Source organism: Diadema setosum, chromosome 18 (assembly GCF_964275005.1).
Source record: "Diadema setosum chromosome 18, eeDiaSeto1, whole genome shotgun sequence".
Classification (NCBI taxonomy): domain Eukaryota; kingdom Metazoa; phylum Echinodermata; class Echinoidea; order Diadematoida; family Diadematidae; genus Diadema; species Diadema setosum.
Window position 1 is genome coordinate 17,956,783 of NC_092702.1, and position 18,109 is coordinate 17,974,891.

The window sequence follows — 18,109 nt, forward strand, 5'->3', positions numbered from 1 at the left end:
TTTGCAATGCATATCATTCAATGAATCCATAAAGAGCATCGAAATTCCGAAGGTTCGTTATTCCGAAGGTTCGTTAATCCGAAACACGCAAATTCCCTATTCCTAGAGGCTCGTTAATCCGAAAATGAAAAAGGGTTCGTTAATCCAAACATTAAAGTGGCGTTATTCCGAAGGTTCGTTATTCCGAAGATTCGTTAATCCGAAAATGAAATTCGGAACAACGAACCTTCGGAATAACGAATCTTTGGACTAAAGAGCCTTCGGAAGAACGAACCTTCGGAATAACGAGCTGTAACCATCCCAAACATAGACTCTGTATAGATTGCGATTTCTTTTCATGTTGTGTCATTGTACGCTTCTAGAAAGGCACGCCTCATTCTCGTCTTGCGCCGAATCAAGATTCAACACCAGCACGACGCTTGTGATTCAACACGTTAACATCTACGTGAGATATTCATCGAGGTTTTGCATTTATGGTTCATACATTGTACACGACATTTCCTCTTTCTTCTTTCATCCCTCTGGCGCATAGAGACACCACGGTAGTGATATGCGCTATCAAAAAGCACTGCGTTATAATTCACACACAAAGTGTATCGGGGTCGTTCGTTGACCTGTTTATAAATGCCAACGCAGGAAGAGCGAGGTCCTGACAGCTTATTTAGAATGCAGTAAATAGTTAGGAAGTCGAATGACATTCTCCTGAATGATATGTTTAAACTCAATGTAAATCAATTACCCAACAATATCAATGCAACAGTTTTAAAGGCATGATTTACCATTTGCAGATGAAACAAACAAACAAACAAACAAAAAACAACCCAGCATTAGTGCTTTAGAATAGGTTTAGAATGTGAGTTAGGAATAGAAACAACCGCTGTAAAAAAAAAAATGAATCTGTATAATCGATGTTAAGTATTGTTAAATATACAAAATGTGAACAAATAACAAAAATGTTTCTAGACTAAACCGTCTGCAGTTATGCTTTACTGAGAAAAATACTGATATCTCCTTATATTTTAGGCTTTATTACGAAATCTTATATGGTAGGATGTTTTGTGATACAACAGAGCTACACATTTTTTTTTTTAAATCACTGCTCCCAAAGGTAAACAGGACCTTTAAAGGATCTATTTGGATGAAGCATTGGTCCAATTTGTAATCGAATTTATAACATATGCATTTGCATTCAGTCATTTAAACAAATTCGTCGGATTTTTTTCTCTCGCAATACCGGCAGAAAGCAAAGAAAAGAAACGATACTAAAATGAAACTTGGTAAAAATGTTCTAGAAAATCCTGACCCATTCGTGCTCCACAGAGTTGGGCATCAAAAAACCGCAGGGCATCAGACACCAAGTTAGCGTTCATCCCGACACTGGATACCGTGCGATGTTGGTCGCGTTACATGCGCTTCGGGAAGCACCCTCATTGATTATGCGTTGGCTTCCTTGCCTAATCACCTTCCCACGTTTGTGTCTCGGGCTGTCAATGCATCACGGGGGGATTATGCCGTGGCCCGTCGAAACTCACATGGCATACAAAATATGTTCCCATCCAACTCACTTGAGAGACTCCAAAGCGACTAAAACAAACAAACAAACACACACACACACACACTATGTGAATAGATACTAAAAGGCCCACTACGTGCCATCTTTCAAGCTTCTGCTTGGAATCCTTGGATCAATTCCATCTTGAACAATGGTTATCACCTGCACGAATTCTCTTCCTGCTTGGATTTAATCATACTCACTGCTTATAAAGTGCATTTCATTTATGTATAATTGCCAACTGACTTTGGAAAAGATATGATGGAGAAGTACGTGACATGAAATGTTGGCAATTCCGTCCACATCTTATTGATTTTTTTTTTCTTGGTGAAATAACCATTACTTTTTTGTCGTATCATCCGTATTTGTGAGGAAACGCGTTTACCTAATGAATAAATGAGCGGTAATACCCACATTGAGGAGAATCTGTCGAGGTTTGACTGGTAGATGACGCTGTCTTTGGGTGAGCTATGAATGCAAATTGAAAACCTAATATCGTATCCCATTGCATTGGTATGACTATAGTAGCTTTTTTGCTGTTTTTTCTTTTGGTAGTTTTGCGTTAATCGCGTGGGTGCTCAAAGGAAGGCACACATTATGATCAAAGTGATTGATGATAAGAACTTGACATTGGGAACCTTCGATCTAGGCATCAGGACATCATTTCTGAGATGCCTAATATTCTTACCCCTTATGGAGAAATAAACTACCCGGTCGTACATCATCGGTCTGCAAACATGACCAGCAATGACTTGAGATACGCCGCTGTTATACACACAGTGCTAGTGCTGCAAGCTCTCCGGCAGACGTTTTGCGGTCAGTGAGACGCTAGTCAATGCAGGTGCTAAAAAAGACCTTATTTCCCATTGACAAGAGGACTTACTCTACGTCCACTAAGGATAAAAATTACCAAACAAAATGACCCTCATTAGTGAATTTTCTCCTTCTGCTTCTCTTTGTCTCTTTTGATGACTGTGTATTATATTATTACAATTATTATCATTTACAATTTCCTTGTGCCAGAAAAAGTATGCAATAGCGGCTATTCTTGAATTGTGTCTTCATTATTTCTTGCTCCCAGTTTAATTTCCTGTAAAATTCCACAGCCAAATTCTCTCAGTAAGCGTTTTAAAAGCGTCTTCCCACCTTCAAAGAAATGACATTCCCTTAAATATCGAGGCCTTTTGAGCCTTTTTATCGAGGCCTTCGAGAGGTTCAAGCCGCCACGACGCGTCGGCACCTTAGTTGCTTGCTCATGGAGCCTGTTAATGCTTCCTTCGTGACCGCGTGTATATTTCTAATCTAAAGCTCAGCGAGAAGTCTACACCTCACGACAAAATATGCCAAGATTTAAGGGAAGACGGGAACACATTAGTGTAAATTTGGACCTCAAAGGTCTAGATAACAGCATGAATAATGGGGCACAAACGATGTGATACAATGATAATCTTATGCGCCGTTGGAATTATACTGAATGGTGAAACGACTATAGGTTGTCGCAGATTCTTGGTAAATTTTGAATGGATCATGATGCTCCGGTATGAATCATATTTGGCCTTACGTAGAGATTAGAGAAAAACTGAACATTGAAAGTCATCTACAAGTGCATGATTCTGTGGAAACTGTTTAACCCTCGTCCATAAATCCAAGACTGCTGTGCCTCTCAGGTTTGGCGGCGTTAAAAAAAAAACCAGTCAAGCCATTGTGTTGCGAACACGGTCCCTTAATAGACGAGGCTTCGGGATGGAATGCGAATTAAGCATTCAAGCCCTCAATAATTGAGGTATTAATTACTTCTGCCGAAGCCTTAATGAACGCCTGACAAGACGAATGATAATCATGTTCCATCCCTGCAGAATAGCTGATGCCAAAATTGAAAACCGAGCGAGTTCAAGTGGGAAGCAGAGTGCCTTGAACTCCCGAGATATTTTGGAAGATCATTTCTTATCATCACCCACAGAAGGCGGTGCACAGTGAGCAGGGCGGCGCGATTTCTCTGATGTTTGAGTGTCTTGTTTTCTGACAGGAGGTGAAATCTCTTCCTATTGATTTGTTTATGGATGACTCTAATGATGCGAAAGTGCAGGCTAATTTGATCTTTCTTCCATTTAACGGATTCAGGATATAGGCAGAGAAGGGATTAATAGCCTCCCGACATTTCCGCTCAGGTGTGCTCTCAACAGTCGCCGTGTAAAAATCAATACCTGTACATCGCTCATTGAATTATTCAAATCAATCGAGAGCCAACCGTTTTTCCCAAGGCGTCACATGACATGACTGCCTAGTCACGTGATTAGCATACCACATAACAGACCACAACACGAAGGATGATATTAGCTGGCTGTTCTGTGAGAGCCTTTTTTTATTACGTTCTACGTTCTCTTCAGTTCTGATTGAAATTACACATTCTTACCATAATCAGACAATTAACAGTCGTTAGTTTTCGTATAACCATGTTGGTAATAGTTTTTCTTATGTTTTTATTGCTGATGGTATTAAGGGAGTGTTTTGGGGTGTTTATTACTTGACTGAAAAAAAAAACCGTAATCAAAACTGAAACTAAAATATTTTGCTGATTTGGTATTTTACATCAGTGTTCGTGTCACCATTAAGTCAACAATGGACGGAGAGATGATAAAAACAATGTTCAGAAAGAAAAAGAATCATAACATAGATATGATTACGTCGATATATCTATATACATACATACATATATATATATATATATATATATATATATATATATATGTATATATATATATATATATATATATATATATATATATAATATTCACTTTTACCATCCTGAGAAACATGCAAACCCATTCAAGTTGATCAAAAATGATGTATCAGTAGATGAAATAAATGTTTTACCTTAACTAGCTGGTTAAGCGTGGACGATAGTGGAGCAAAGCGCCCCACCCCCTTTTAACCCAGCCTCTTAATCCCTCCCCCCCCCCCCCCACTCTCTCTCTCTCTATCCCTTTTTCTCCCATCTCTTCCTTTCTTCAGGCCATCGATCATCAGATCGTTTGGCAATACATTCGGCTAGAGATTGATCGGCTGCGATATATCGCCTGTCTGTGTTATCGCGGGAAAGTCGATCCCCAGGGAGCGGATGACCGAGTCTGACGACTATATCAAGTTGCTATCGTCTTTATCGAGTGGGCGATATCGAGTGGCGCGTTGCACCAGCTCTTGTCTTACAGACGACAATGTTGTTTTAAATTGATTTTAACTGCTTGTACGAGCTCTTGTCTTATCGACGGCAATGTTGTTTTAGACTGATTTTCTAATTCCCATGGGTACGGAGAATACTTAAAGCCTCGATTTCAAACATCACATTTAACTGAGCGGATATGGTACTGATATCGATGAAGAAAGAAAGTCTCGTCTTATCAATGGTCTTATCATGATTATCATGATACACCTGAACCGCTAATTTATAATGATACGGTCGTAGAGCTGTAGATCGTAGTTGATTTTTCCAGAAACATTATATATACGCCGTATACATGAGCCAATGTTTCGGTCACTGGAGACAACAGATTTTCCTGATTGCAACTTGCATCAAACATATTTTGTTCTTAATGTTGTTGTTGATGCCGTTGAAATTCTCAGCATCTAATCGTTACAAAAAGTTTCTATCAAATCGGATACTGTACTGATGTTACCTCTGTTCCAGTTCACTCTTAATAGTCACGAATCCTTTTTGGTATCTTAATCTGGAGGGTATCTTTAGCAGATAACCTTGTCGCCTATTTTTGTGTGTGTGTGTGTGCTGTGCAAACATGTGCAAAAAGGCGCGCGTTAAGCGGACGCAAAGTGTTCAGATTTTTCTTTGACAGTTAAGGGAGTATCCGCGAGAAATCCTATTTCATAATTCTCATTTCTAAGAAACAAAAACATTAAAAAAATCATAATCCGAAGCCCGAGGTGCTAACGCAATATGCTCTCCGAACTGATGATTTTTCCCCTCTCGTGGTATTCCATCGAGGCTCAAACATTAACGTAAAGTCAGACACGGCAGTTTTGACACCATGATCGAAAGCCTCGTTCGAAGAGGCTCGGCGCTGTCGAAAATCGATGCATGTCATCAATCATTATATCTCCCGAAAAGCAATATCATAACCATTATGGTTTTACCGCCACAGTCTCATGACTTGACTTTGTTGATTTCTTTTCCTTCAAAAGAAGGGGGGATAGAGAAGGGAGATACAATTAGAGCTCGAATGAAAACAACATGTCCATTGCGCACGCGCGAAGTCAGACGCACACTTATCTCGATATTTTTCTCTTTCTCTTTCCTTTTTTTTTCTCTCTCTCTCTCTATGAGCTCTCTTTCCAAAGTATCCCCCGCCCTTTCTTTCTTTGTACTCACAAACTTTCAATACTTCTGTGAGTATGTGCACAGCAGCAATAATGGCGGAGGTTCGTCCGGTGGTGGGTGTCAACGTCAAAGTCAGGTGCGATACTTCTGCGCTCCATCAAACCATCCTGGAGGGATTAACACTCTTATTCCACAAAGAGCAAGACATCTGAAAGACCACTGAAAGACCGTAAAAAAAATGACAGATCTCTAAATGATCTTTCAGTAGGTGCACTACATTTGCTCCTGCGACAATTGTTCCGGTCTTGTTTTCTCCAAGGACTTAGGCTAGGGGTTAAGGTTGTGATAGGGTTTGGGGTTTAGGTTGATGTGAGGACTAGGAATAGGGTTCGGATAATATTTGTGGGTAGAATTTATGTTTGACTTTTAGTAGCGTGCAGGTAAGTCAGGGGGCAATATTGTCATAGGAGCAAATGCCATGGAATCCCTTTAGTGAACTTTAAGTGATCTCCGGGGGTCTTTAATGATTCCTAAGTGATCTTTCAGTGAATATCATGGTCTCCATGGTCTAAAAAATGAAACAGTTCACCAAAGTCTTTTTGTAGTCTCTATCCTCCCTAACCCCACTCGACATAACAGAGACCCTTGAAAGACCACTTGAGAGATCCAAAATTGGCAAAATCCTTTAGCAGTCTCTAAGACAGATAAAAATAGAGTCTATGTGAAATCACTCTATAAGAAAAAAGAATCTTGAAAGACCGTTAAATGACCAAGAAGTTTTCCTTTTGGCAAATTTCTCCGAGATGTCTGAGGGACTTCGAAAATTGCCGTACGTTCACCGAGAGGCCAATAAGACTATTGACAGATCACCGAAAGATAAAAAAAGATCAAAAACACTCTCTGAGATCTTCGACAGATCAACCAAGATCCCTGAGAGACTAGTCTTTTAATGATCCCTCAATGATCTCTTAGTAATCTTTCAGTGATCTTCTCCAAAAGTGTGGCATTTTTGAGAGATTGTCGAAAGATAACTGAAATATACTGTCGTTGCGAAAATACTGTCGTTGCGAATTCGCAGAAAGACAAATTCCCGAAAGACGACCGAAAGACTATTCTGAACTTTAAAAAAAAAAATTAAGACAATGGAGACCAGAATGAGATTTACTGGAAGATCACCTAGCAATAACTAAAGACCTCGGAAATCATTAAAAGTTAACTGAAGGAATTGAGAGATCAGTCAATTTTTACGATCTCTCATTGGTCTTTCACAGGTCTTGCACAATTTGGAATGGGGGTATAAGTGATCTTTCAGTGAAATTAGTGTTCTAAAGTGTCTGGAAAAAATGAGATGGTTCAAAATAATAGTCTTTCTGCAGTTAGTCATAGATATGGTCATTCAGTAGTAGGAGTTCAACGAGCGCTCAAGGGTCTTATCAGTCTTATCTGTCTTCGACAGTCTCCCAAGAATGGCCACATTTTTGGAGAACATAACTGAAAAGATTATTGAGAGATCATCGGTGGATCATTGAAACGAGTCTGCCAGAGATCTTTCTTGATCTCTCAAAGATCTCGCGGAGAATGGTAGATGTTCTTTCAGTGATTAATAGTCTTGCTGGTCTCTCAGTAAACGTTCTGGAATCTTGGGGGTCCCAAGGAGATCTCAGAGAAATTTGCTGGAAAATTAAGTTTTGGTCCGTCAATAACCTTTCAAGGTTTGTTTGTTTGCCGCCATTCCACAAAGACGATATTTTTATCTGGTCCTAGAGACTGCTGAGGGATGTTCCCAATATTTTTGGTCTCTCAAGTGGTCCTTCAAAGGTCTCCGCTATGTGGCATGGGCGCCTTTTAGAAGTTGATGTCATACTCAAGTCGCAACGGCTCCGAACCGGTGGATATGATGTAACATGTTACAAACGCATTTATGCAACGTTGACTGATGTTATTGCAAATAGCTCTGAGCCATTTGCAGCTCACGAGGTCCTACGAAGTCCTACTCTCCAAGGTCAATGCTAAAGATCACACTGCATTCATCCGTCGCAAGGAGCAGACTGCTAACCCTGTGAAGTGGTCCACCCACGTACTCACACCAGAAAACGGGTGAATGAAGCCGACCCCTCCTGGTTCGCCCAAGGTGACGGATGATATTTATCAGTGAATGGTATCAACCAGGCACATTGTGACATACGAAGAAGGAGTCTCCCCATTCAATGACTGAGAATGTTTGTTTGCTTGTTTGTTTGTTTGTTTGTTTGTTTGTTTGTTTGTTTGTTTGTTTGTTTGTTGGTTGGTTGGTTGGTTGGGTGTCTGTTTTTAACTTTCCACATAGTCTTTTCTTGTACGGACAATGAAAACTTGCAAGTGCCTAACAATTCAGGAACGAGAACAGGTTTGTAGAGCCTGTCAACTTGAGACCTTATTAGAGTCTTTAGTCTTAAAAAAGAAAAAAAAACTAAACAAACTTATGACAACCTGTAAACATAACAACGAAAGTTTTTTTTTTTTTTCTAGCACTTCAATAGTAAAATTATTTACCTATTCTCATACTTTCACATCTGTGTATCTCATGCTTGGTCTCTGTTAAGTTTCGGTATCAAATTTGCGCAATTGCATGGGGCAGTAAACGACTTCTATCTTGCTGAAATTTCTTTCGAAATACCACCTCCCTACAAGCACAACCTCAGTTTGTAATGCGCCATTAAGTGAACCCGTCAACGTGAATTCTATTGGTCGAAAGCCGCCGAAAAGGACGCCTCATAATGGAGGTAAGCAAATATCTCTTCAGCTCTGGAAAAGAAAAGAAAATCTGTGAGAGAGCGACCTCCTTACAGGAAGAGGTTAAAGAACCAGACGACAACACAGCACAGAGCAGCCCCGCCCTAATGGTTGCGTCGTAGTCATCCGACCCAGCTCCATCATGCAGCGAGCGAGCCGTTGGGATGCCTTCTCCACGGGAAGTATGATTCTCTGATTACCCGAGTCATGTTCGATCACGTGGGATGCATTATATCTCTTCCCTTGTTGTAGAGATATTGAGAAAGAGAAAGCATGGCTTTTATTGTTAGTGTTTTAAGACTTGGAGAACTTCCAGCGCCTATTTGGTTTGTTCACTGTGTTGCATTTAATGAGAGGCGGAGGAAATCGTAAAGGAGTGTTGGGAGTTAAATCAAGTCCCATATCAATTACGTTCATCATGCCATGTGAATGAATAGTCATTCTGGGTCCTACTTTGCAGACCAATGGTGCCATCATGTGTGAGCTCTTGGATGAATGGGTTAATGCGGAGTGGTATACCATCAATCATGGTCCTGCAGCTAACATTCTATCGATCGGAAAGTGGCGACTCGGATAAACTTTCTTTTCGGTATTCATGATAAAAGAAGACCTACTTGCACATGAGTTTTCGTGGGTGTTTTGTTTTTAAGATACCAAGAAATATAGGTTAAGTACTTTACTCGAAAGCCAACGAGCTTATGCGTTCCCCCGATTATGCTGCTAGAACTGTAAAGGTAAACGTGAAGTGGGAAAGCCCATTCAATTCCTAATGCTCTTTTCTGGCTGTCGAAGAAAAGATTTGCAGTAAGATTTTCATCCCGTTATAGCTTAACTACGTCATCCCGCCTCAAACAGAGCAACGCATAGTCTGTGGGGACGATTCTTGACATTCGACACTAGGGAGGGTCCAATCTGATCTCGTCAACCCACATCTCGGCCTATCCTGGGGGGAGAAATATCTCGTTTCCTTCCCTTCGACGATTCGTCCCCGAGCCTGACTTTCAATTGCCTCGACGTTACTTATCGACTTTTAAGATTCGCACCCAACAGGGGTGCGACGACAGATTCCACTTAAGTTGCAGAATCTCTGTCAATCTGTCTATCTATCCTCTATCAATTCATCTTTCTATCTTTTTTTGTTCATTTCTCTTTGTTTCTCATTATCATCAGCTTTCTCAGTCTCTTCCACTCCACCCCCCCCCGTACCCTATATTTCCTCTTCTCTCCTCTTTAACAAATCTTTCTCCCAACGACATTTATCTCTTTCTCTCTTCATATATGTATCTCTCTCTCTCTCGTCACATTTGGTATATTTGTATTTCTACATCTCTGTGCATCGACGAGAATAAATCTGATTTACAATGACAGCCCCTCACTGCTTTCTCTATATCTCTTCTTCTCTATTTTTGTGGCTGCAGTGTGACGTATTATAATTGCAATTTGATGTTGCCGATGAATTTATGACAGCAGGAAATGCAATTTATCGCGATTCCGTGCTTGGCGCAGGCTGCGTGCGTGCCAACTTTACCACTGGGAAAGTCGAGCTAAAGAATTTCGATCATAAAAGTTCTCGAAATGCTCGTCAGTCGCAGATGGAGATGTGAAAAAAAAAATATTACGACTTCTCAGTTTGACAATTATGTCAGGTAGTATGCTTTTATGGCATACCTCTCTTTTCCCGCTTGGGATGATTTTTTTTTTCACTTCACAGGCAGCTACTGGAAAATTGACTACTTAATTGTTGTATACTCTATCATCCTGATTTGGCGATGAATCTTCTCGAAGCCAAGTGTGTCGTTTGTCTCTATCAACGTTATTTTAAGCCTACCAGAGACGCCCGTAGATAAATGTAAAACATGATTTTGGTGAATTATTGTTAACAATCTCATAAGAAATTGAATAAAGCGGGCAGCTTCATTTTTTTGGATCTAACGTCAAAGAAATATGGGTATAGAAAAAAGTGCAATATTCACATTTAACGTATTCTGATTAAATGTCTGGCCTAATTGGCTATAACAAGCTTTGCTATTGTGTTAACGATGTTTCTGCTACAGCGCATGACACGCCTTGCTCCTAAAAAGTTTTTGTTTGGCCAATTATTACCTTCTAATCGGTATATTAACACACAGGTGTGCCGCTAAAAACAGATGGAAGAGAAAGTAAGAGAGAAAAAGAGAGAGTGAGAGACAGAGATAGGGAAGAGAGGGAGAGAGGAGAGGGAGAAAGATTGAGAGAAAAAATGCACAAAATGGTAGCTATGTAACAATGCTCATTGAAATAACATTTCAGGCGCGGCGTTTTTGTTTGTTTTTTTTTGATCTGGACGTAAGCGATCTTCCCATAATTCGATTCGTCGGCCGCTTATTCCCAGGCCTTGCGGCATTTCCTTTCTACAGCTTGCCAGTCCGTCAACGTTATGGCATCAAAGGGAGGGAAGGAAAAAAAAATATAGGGAAGGGTTTGATAGGGCCACGCAACCTTAGTCAGGGGAGCAAAAGACAGACGTATATAGGCGAACGGAAAGTCTGTCCACCTTCCCCACCCCCAAAAAAAGAGTGACCAATGGGGAAAGGAAATAATTCAGACGGTATAAGTCTAATTATAGCCTTGGTGTAAGATTGGAAACCGTCTTTTTTCCTTCTTGTTCTTCTTTTTCTTTTGGATATACAACTTGGCTCTACATGGCGTAACACACTGTTACTGCCTCAATAATTCAGAGAGGCTGCCTACTATCAAAATCCCGAGTGCGTCCCCACTGTTCCCGAGTCTGGGACCCCTATTCCATTTTGGGATCTTAGGGGCTGGAAAGAATTCAACGGCAAGCTATTCGCTTTGTCACAGCAGACTACAGAAGAACAGGCAGCGTGACTACAGGGCTTTTTACACTTGCAAATTTTTGCTTAGTCCCGTACCAACGGTGGGGCTGGGGGGGGGGGAGCCTTAGCCCCACCGTTGGTACCGGACTTTCCTTAGCCCACTTTCTGTTTACACTTGTTTTTGCCAAAGAGGGCTAGCCCCACCGATAATCCCGTACTATCTGGCCCTGCAAAATAGCAGGGTTAGCACCGCAATTGCGGTGCCAAGAAAAGTGAGTGTAAACAGAACGAAAAAATAATCCGGGGCTAAGCGACGGAGACGAAGTCCGACCCCCACTGACCAATCAGAAACGAGGTAATCAAGTGCTGCCGGTGCGTGCGTGTACTTGTACAGTGCACAGCGTAATCATGAATATTCATGTGGTTTGGAAAGTACGGGACTAAGAAATACGAGTGTAAAAGGGTCATTTTTCTCCTTAGCCCAGGACAAGAGCTTAGTACGGGATTTATTGGCGAGTGTAAAAAGCTGAAAAAATTGGTACGGGACTAATGATAGAAAGTACGAGGTTAAGAAACTCAAGTGTAAAAAGGGCTTACGTGGCCAAAGATGGCCCACTTTGTCCACGAGGTGCACAGTGTGAAGACTCGGTATGGTGTAAAAGATGTTAAGTTGGCACGTTGCAATACCCCCAGATGTAATTTTCACTTTAATCACTGCCGATACGAGGAAAAATCACAGCAAAACTCTCCAGACATACCGTCCAAGTGGAAATATCGACAAGTTTGTCTTTTCTCAACGCGATCAATTCCTGAGTGGAATGATCTACCAACTATGCTCTGTGGTGAATTCTAACTCTATCGAGAAAAAAAAAATCCAAGATCTCCTTATAGGCCGTTTCGCATCAGCCTTTGAGTAGAACCACGTTCCTTCTCAAGACAAACAAACACGCAGGTCAAGTTCATCTTCGTGATAGAAGAAGATTTTGAAGATTACGAAAGAAGAAGAAGGCAAATGCATAGTATGCCAAACGTGATTTGACAGTTTGATTTCAGGTGTATGTCGGGCATACATCTATTTGGCTTCAGGCATTTCGTAATAGCGATTAAGTTCGTGATAAAACATGATTCATAAAAAGAAATGCTAATGACAAGAGCGGAAGAATCAGTAGCATTGGTAGTTGCATGGCTGCTATTAGTGGCAGTAACTCGATCAGCAGTAATTACTACTGCGTCGTAATCGTGACGAAAGTGAAACGGTTTGGTGAGCTCACTGTCCGAGTTATTCAAATCAACGCGTTAAAATATCACGTATATAGAACTTTTAAAACATTTCCTAATGCACTCAAGACGTTCCTACAGATGGAACAGCGAGTAATTGCCATGATAACCCAACTTTCGGTGATTATTATGACGCTTTCTACATAACCATGCGGGCGTGCCACATGAGTATAGTTTCGCATTCACCAGCAAAGCCGGCCCCTCTTTTTGGATCTGCAATCACTTACTATCGCCCTCTTCCCCCTCCCCTTCCCCCCCCCCCCCCTTCCAAAAAAGAAAAAAAAAAGATGAATAAATATGATATCGAATTGTAGTCCATGCACGTTTGATTCGTAAGCGAATGAGACATTTGGGAGCACTAACTTTGGCCGTCTTAATGATTAAGATCCGTCAATCTGATGAAGAACACGAGGCCAATTTCTTCTTTGGATAGCCTTGGGAATTATCTTATGGCGATTTGGGGCTGAAACTGGTCGGGTGGGGGGGAATTTGGTTTTGCACGATAATTAAAAAAGAACAAGATTGCGTTCCGACGTCCAACTTTGACATGGGCAATCCGATTTAATATTGAGACCGACATTTGATTTTTGTACGTTGACATTTAGATACAGTTTTGCTTTCTTTTTTTTATCTGGAGATGATAGATGAATGTCCGAAATGATCAGAGGCCAGTTTACAGAGAGTGGGAGAGAGAAAGAGAGAGTGTATATGTGTGTCTGTGTCTGTGCGTGTGTGCGTGTGTGTGTGTGTGTGTGTGTGTGTGTGTGTGTGTGTGTGTCTGCCAAACAGGTTATGGAAACCAAATTATGTTCAGAATGAGATAACTAGGCCTACATCATTACCTCCGCCAAGAAAGGAGGAGGTTATGCTTTTATCGGCGCTGGTTTGTTTGTTTGTTTGTCTGTTTGCAAAATAACTATAAAAATAAAACTCTGAACAAATTTGAATGAAACTTGTAAGAAAAGTTGATAAAGACACACGGATGGCATAAACAAAAGGCTTCTATATGGGAAACTGGGCGATTTTCAGCATGCGTATCTAAATGGCAGGAAATGAGCTGCTTGGCGGATATTTGCGCTCTACAAGTGCTTTCCTCGTTTTTTTTTTTTAATTCTATCATGACATCTAACTTATCACGCTGCCAAGAGAACAGTGCAGACCAACATTACCAAAGGGACGGACTTTTTTTGCAACATAACCAACTCTGTTGCCATGTGTTTTCTCACGTCCAAATACTCCTAAGTTGTTCAATGGGTTTCTTCCCTAATGCGATCGCTACTATTTTCTATGTCTTTTCTCTTTGAAAGTGTCAACTATAACCTTTTATAAGTATATCCTCTCCTTTGAGTTGCCATTATCCAACGGTTAGGTCGCGTGGTTTTGGAGTTTCATGTCTCGCAATCAAATTTGCCCTGACTGTTTGGATAATGCGCTGTGGCCGGGACGCGTAGAATGTGTATGGGACAAAAAATAATTAGGCGATCGCTTGTTTGTCGTGTTTGCATACACTTTGGATATTGGCCCAACTACCCAAATACACTTTCCCTTGAGCTGTAGGCATAAGAAACACCCTGTCCGTAAAGCTCGGCCGGGATGACGTATGCCCTGTTTGAAATGAAAACAGAAAACACGGAAAGGAGTACAATTATAGCTACGAGGGATGGTGATTAAATCATTGCATTCCATTTAGGAATAATTGGGGGTCGCGACACACAATTTGTTTCTCAGAAACAGAGAAGAGAGAGGGGCTAGATGAAATCTTGATTGTAAGAATAAATTCCGGAGCAACATGTTCCATTTCGAGTAATCGTTCAAAGTGGTTTTAATCTCCTGGAGAGACAAAAAGTAGGACCTACAGATGATGGACATTAAGTATATTTGACTTAAATAATAAACATAACAGTTTTGTGCTGTCTCACGCACATCCAATATTGTTATCTTATCTTATATTGTTATAATTACATCGAATTTAGATTAAAACAATAATGTTTATTTATCTTGAACTACTACTGCTGCTCTGCTGTTTGACTGCTTTTTCATGGAGCGTGAACAATGACGATGAAGGCCGTGTTAAAACAAAACAAAACAAAACAAAACTGCGGAGGATGAAACGTTCAATTGAAAGGAAAGGATGAACAATCATGGAAATGCATAAGGAGTCTTGTAAGAGGGCGCTGTTTAGATGGCATGATAAGCAGATAAATGAGTTGAAAGGAATCTAAATTTACTTTCACTTACAAGGCACTTTACACATGCATTGTTTTAAAACCAAAAGAACTTCAAAACACAACAATAAGAGATATTACTATGGTTTTTAAATTTTCCTCACAACGCTCATACAAGATCCTTTTTTATTTGTTTCGTATCATTTTCTTGTGTTCTCTACTTTCTCTCTCTCTCTCTCTCTCTCTCTCTCTCGATTTCCTAAGGCATGATTTGAGCGTCTTCAAGCAACAATGAAATATTTCACCTTGTTCGTGAGAGAGCTTTGTATTTTGTTGTCAAAACTATCGTTTAACAAATATTTCCAGTTTGCAAAATGTAAGCTGCTTGGTCCAGTCTGCCATCAGTGTTTTTCAAACTGTATAAAATCCAATCCAATTAAGAAAGCAAACAAAACTAAAAAGATAATTAGATTCTTGCCGAAAGTCAAAATTGTGATTAAATGGATTTGTAATCCACCGCACCCAATTTTTCCATAAAGGGAAATATTGAAGTAAACAATTTCAGAAAACGTTTACTACAGCGTGATGATATTTATCAACAAAAATAATCTTGCTAGTTACGGCATACCATTGCAATCCTTTTAAAAACGTTCACGTGCTTGACTGTTTTCCATTATCATCATCAACATCACAATCCTAAACTGAAGTCACCACAATATTGAACAGTGTGTTCCACCTGTTGACGTGAAGACCATTGTTTTGTAGTACTGATGTAGTTACTTGGCTTTTCTAGACGAGAGTATCAGTAGGAAATTTAAAAATAGTGTGTTACTTGCATTTGATGACGTTTTTTTGGTATCCTTGGGTACCAATTAGAAATCTGTCATTTTGTTGAATCATTAATTTATTTTTTTTTTCAGCGCTGTACCCTGGGCTACCAGAAAATGGGTGACAGTGATTTCTAGTGCTTTATGAAAGAAAATTTGTTGCAGCAATGAGCTCAGGAGTGCAGCAGCACCATAACATCAGTGCTCTTGTGATATCTAACTCAAATGTCACACACAGACGCTGCACCGCACTAGGCATTACCAGTTCACGGATGACGTAAACTAAGTTTAGTAATCATACAGGAGAAGATTGCGGAATAAAATGATTTCGTTTTGAATTACTGTTCAAAATTGTTATAACTTGTTTTGAAAAGATTATGAAAAAAATATAATTGTTATCGTTATTGTGATTACGGTCAAAAACTTCATGAAAACTAGGGCTGAATTGGCATCGAGATCATTATCGCCGACTGCTATAGTTGAATGCAGGAGACCATCATATTGAGAGATTAAGCTTGATGGATGGGGCCATATCGATCATCGTGGTGCATCATTTACTGATGATTTCATCCAGTTGTACCCCTACAATTCACGTACCAGACTTTCTGATAATTCTGATAATGTAGCGTCCTATCAGTATTTCCACACACACACACACAAAAAGAATGAAAGCAATTTTTACGACATCCTGCTCATCAATTCCCCCCTCCCCCTCTTCCATAACTCATTTATTCCTCACCTGGAACACACAGGGGCACGGGGGGTAACGAGAGAGCTGTTAATGCGTCCAAAAAGATGCAGCTTCCCCACCCCCCCCCCCCCCCTACAAGAAAGAAAAGAGCTTAGGGGAAATGACCGTGAAGAGAAAAGTGGGTTTCGATCGATAGGAGACACTCGAGCGAGGGCACTGCTGGGATTGGCCAATCGAATCATCCTCCACCCCTCAACAAACCAGATCATAACAAAACAAAACAAAAACCAACGATTGGCATCAAGGAGTGGAAAATTCTCTAATTAGATCACAGGGATGTTTGGAGAAAACATTATTTTCCTTGATATACCCCTTTCCACCTATGTTCCACTATCTGCCGGGATGCTGTCTAGTCTTAGCTCAAGTTTCCCGGGGCATTGCTTTCATTTTAAAGACATCCCTCATTTTTATGGCTGTAATTGAATAATTGCATTCGATGGATTTGCGACGTTTTTAAGCCACCTTTATTATCATTATTATTATTCTTTCGTTTTACTTCTACTAATCCAGTAGCTTGAAAAAGAAATGCCAGTAGTTGGCTACTTTATTTGCCGAAGGAATTATTCGTGGAAGGCAAAATTGAATGTAAGGGCGGCCATTTATATTCTCACTCTAACTGCCTTTGGGGCTAGACAACAATAATTACGGAAGATGTGAAAGGTTCGGACTTTAGATGTCACTTTGCTATCGGTAAACACGTTAGCTTGATAGAGTCGCTTGCAATTAGAGGAGCAACAAAGAAAAAAACGATTAAAAAATAAAATCGTGAGGTATTCCCTCATTTTTGTCAGATTTCGAGAATCTTCGGTTTTCAAAGTAATATTCGTGTCGCAATCTGATTTCACAGATTACCTATAAAAAGATCACAATCTCCTGTGTGCTTTCTTGCATCCAAACTTTTAAAAGAATGTAGGGGATTTGTTTTGAGGAGAGAGAATATTCAAAAAGCCTTTTTTTTTTACTCACCGTGAATAGATCGTTTGCTCGATATGTATCATAATGAATGCCGCGTGAAAGAAGGAACTATACAAACAGCCTGTAATTTGAACCCGCGGCACCTACTGTATGCGAAATTACTTACGGAGAGTAACAACAAAAACGAAAACCTCCGTATCCACGTTTTGCTTCTGTCTTAAGGCGCATCTAGTTGCTATTTCCCTAATCGTTTCGATGGTAGGTTTCGGAAATGAAAATGGGACAAACTACAAATCATTTTAAAGCTTAGAGTTTAATGATTTTTTGTGTCGTTTGTAGCTCGGTCGGTGACGGGTCAAATTTGTTTTTCTTGTGAATGCAGACAGTATCTAGCAAATGACGTTTTAGTTGTAACATATCTTCTCGTCCCCAGTACTGTTAAGATGATAACATTTCTGTCGCCACTACAGCTGGCTTGGTACGAAACGTTACAGCGAAAATTGAAAATGAAAGGCGACTGAAAGAAGGTCATTAATCATCTCTTCACACGATAACATGAAACCAGCTTTGACAGAGACTAATACTTGCTTATTGGGCTCGCTTCCAAGAAAGAAAGGGCTCTGCAAGAAAGCAAGGCATAACGCCCTCATTAGCTATGATGCCGGCAGGTTTGTTAAAGGAAATCAGACTTCCTCGGAAACTG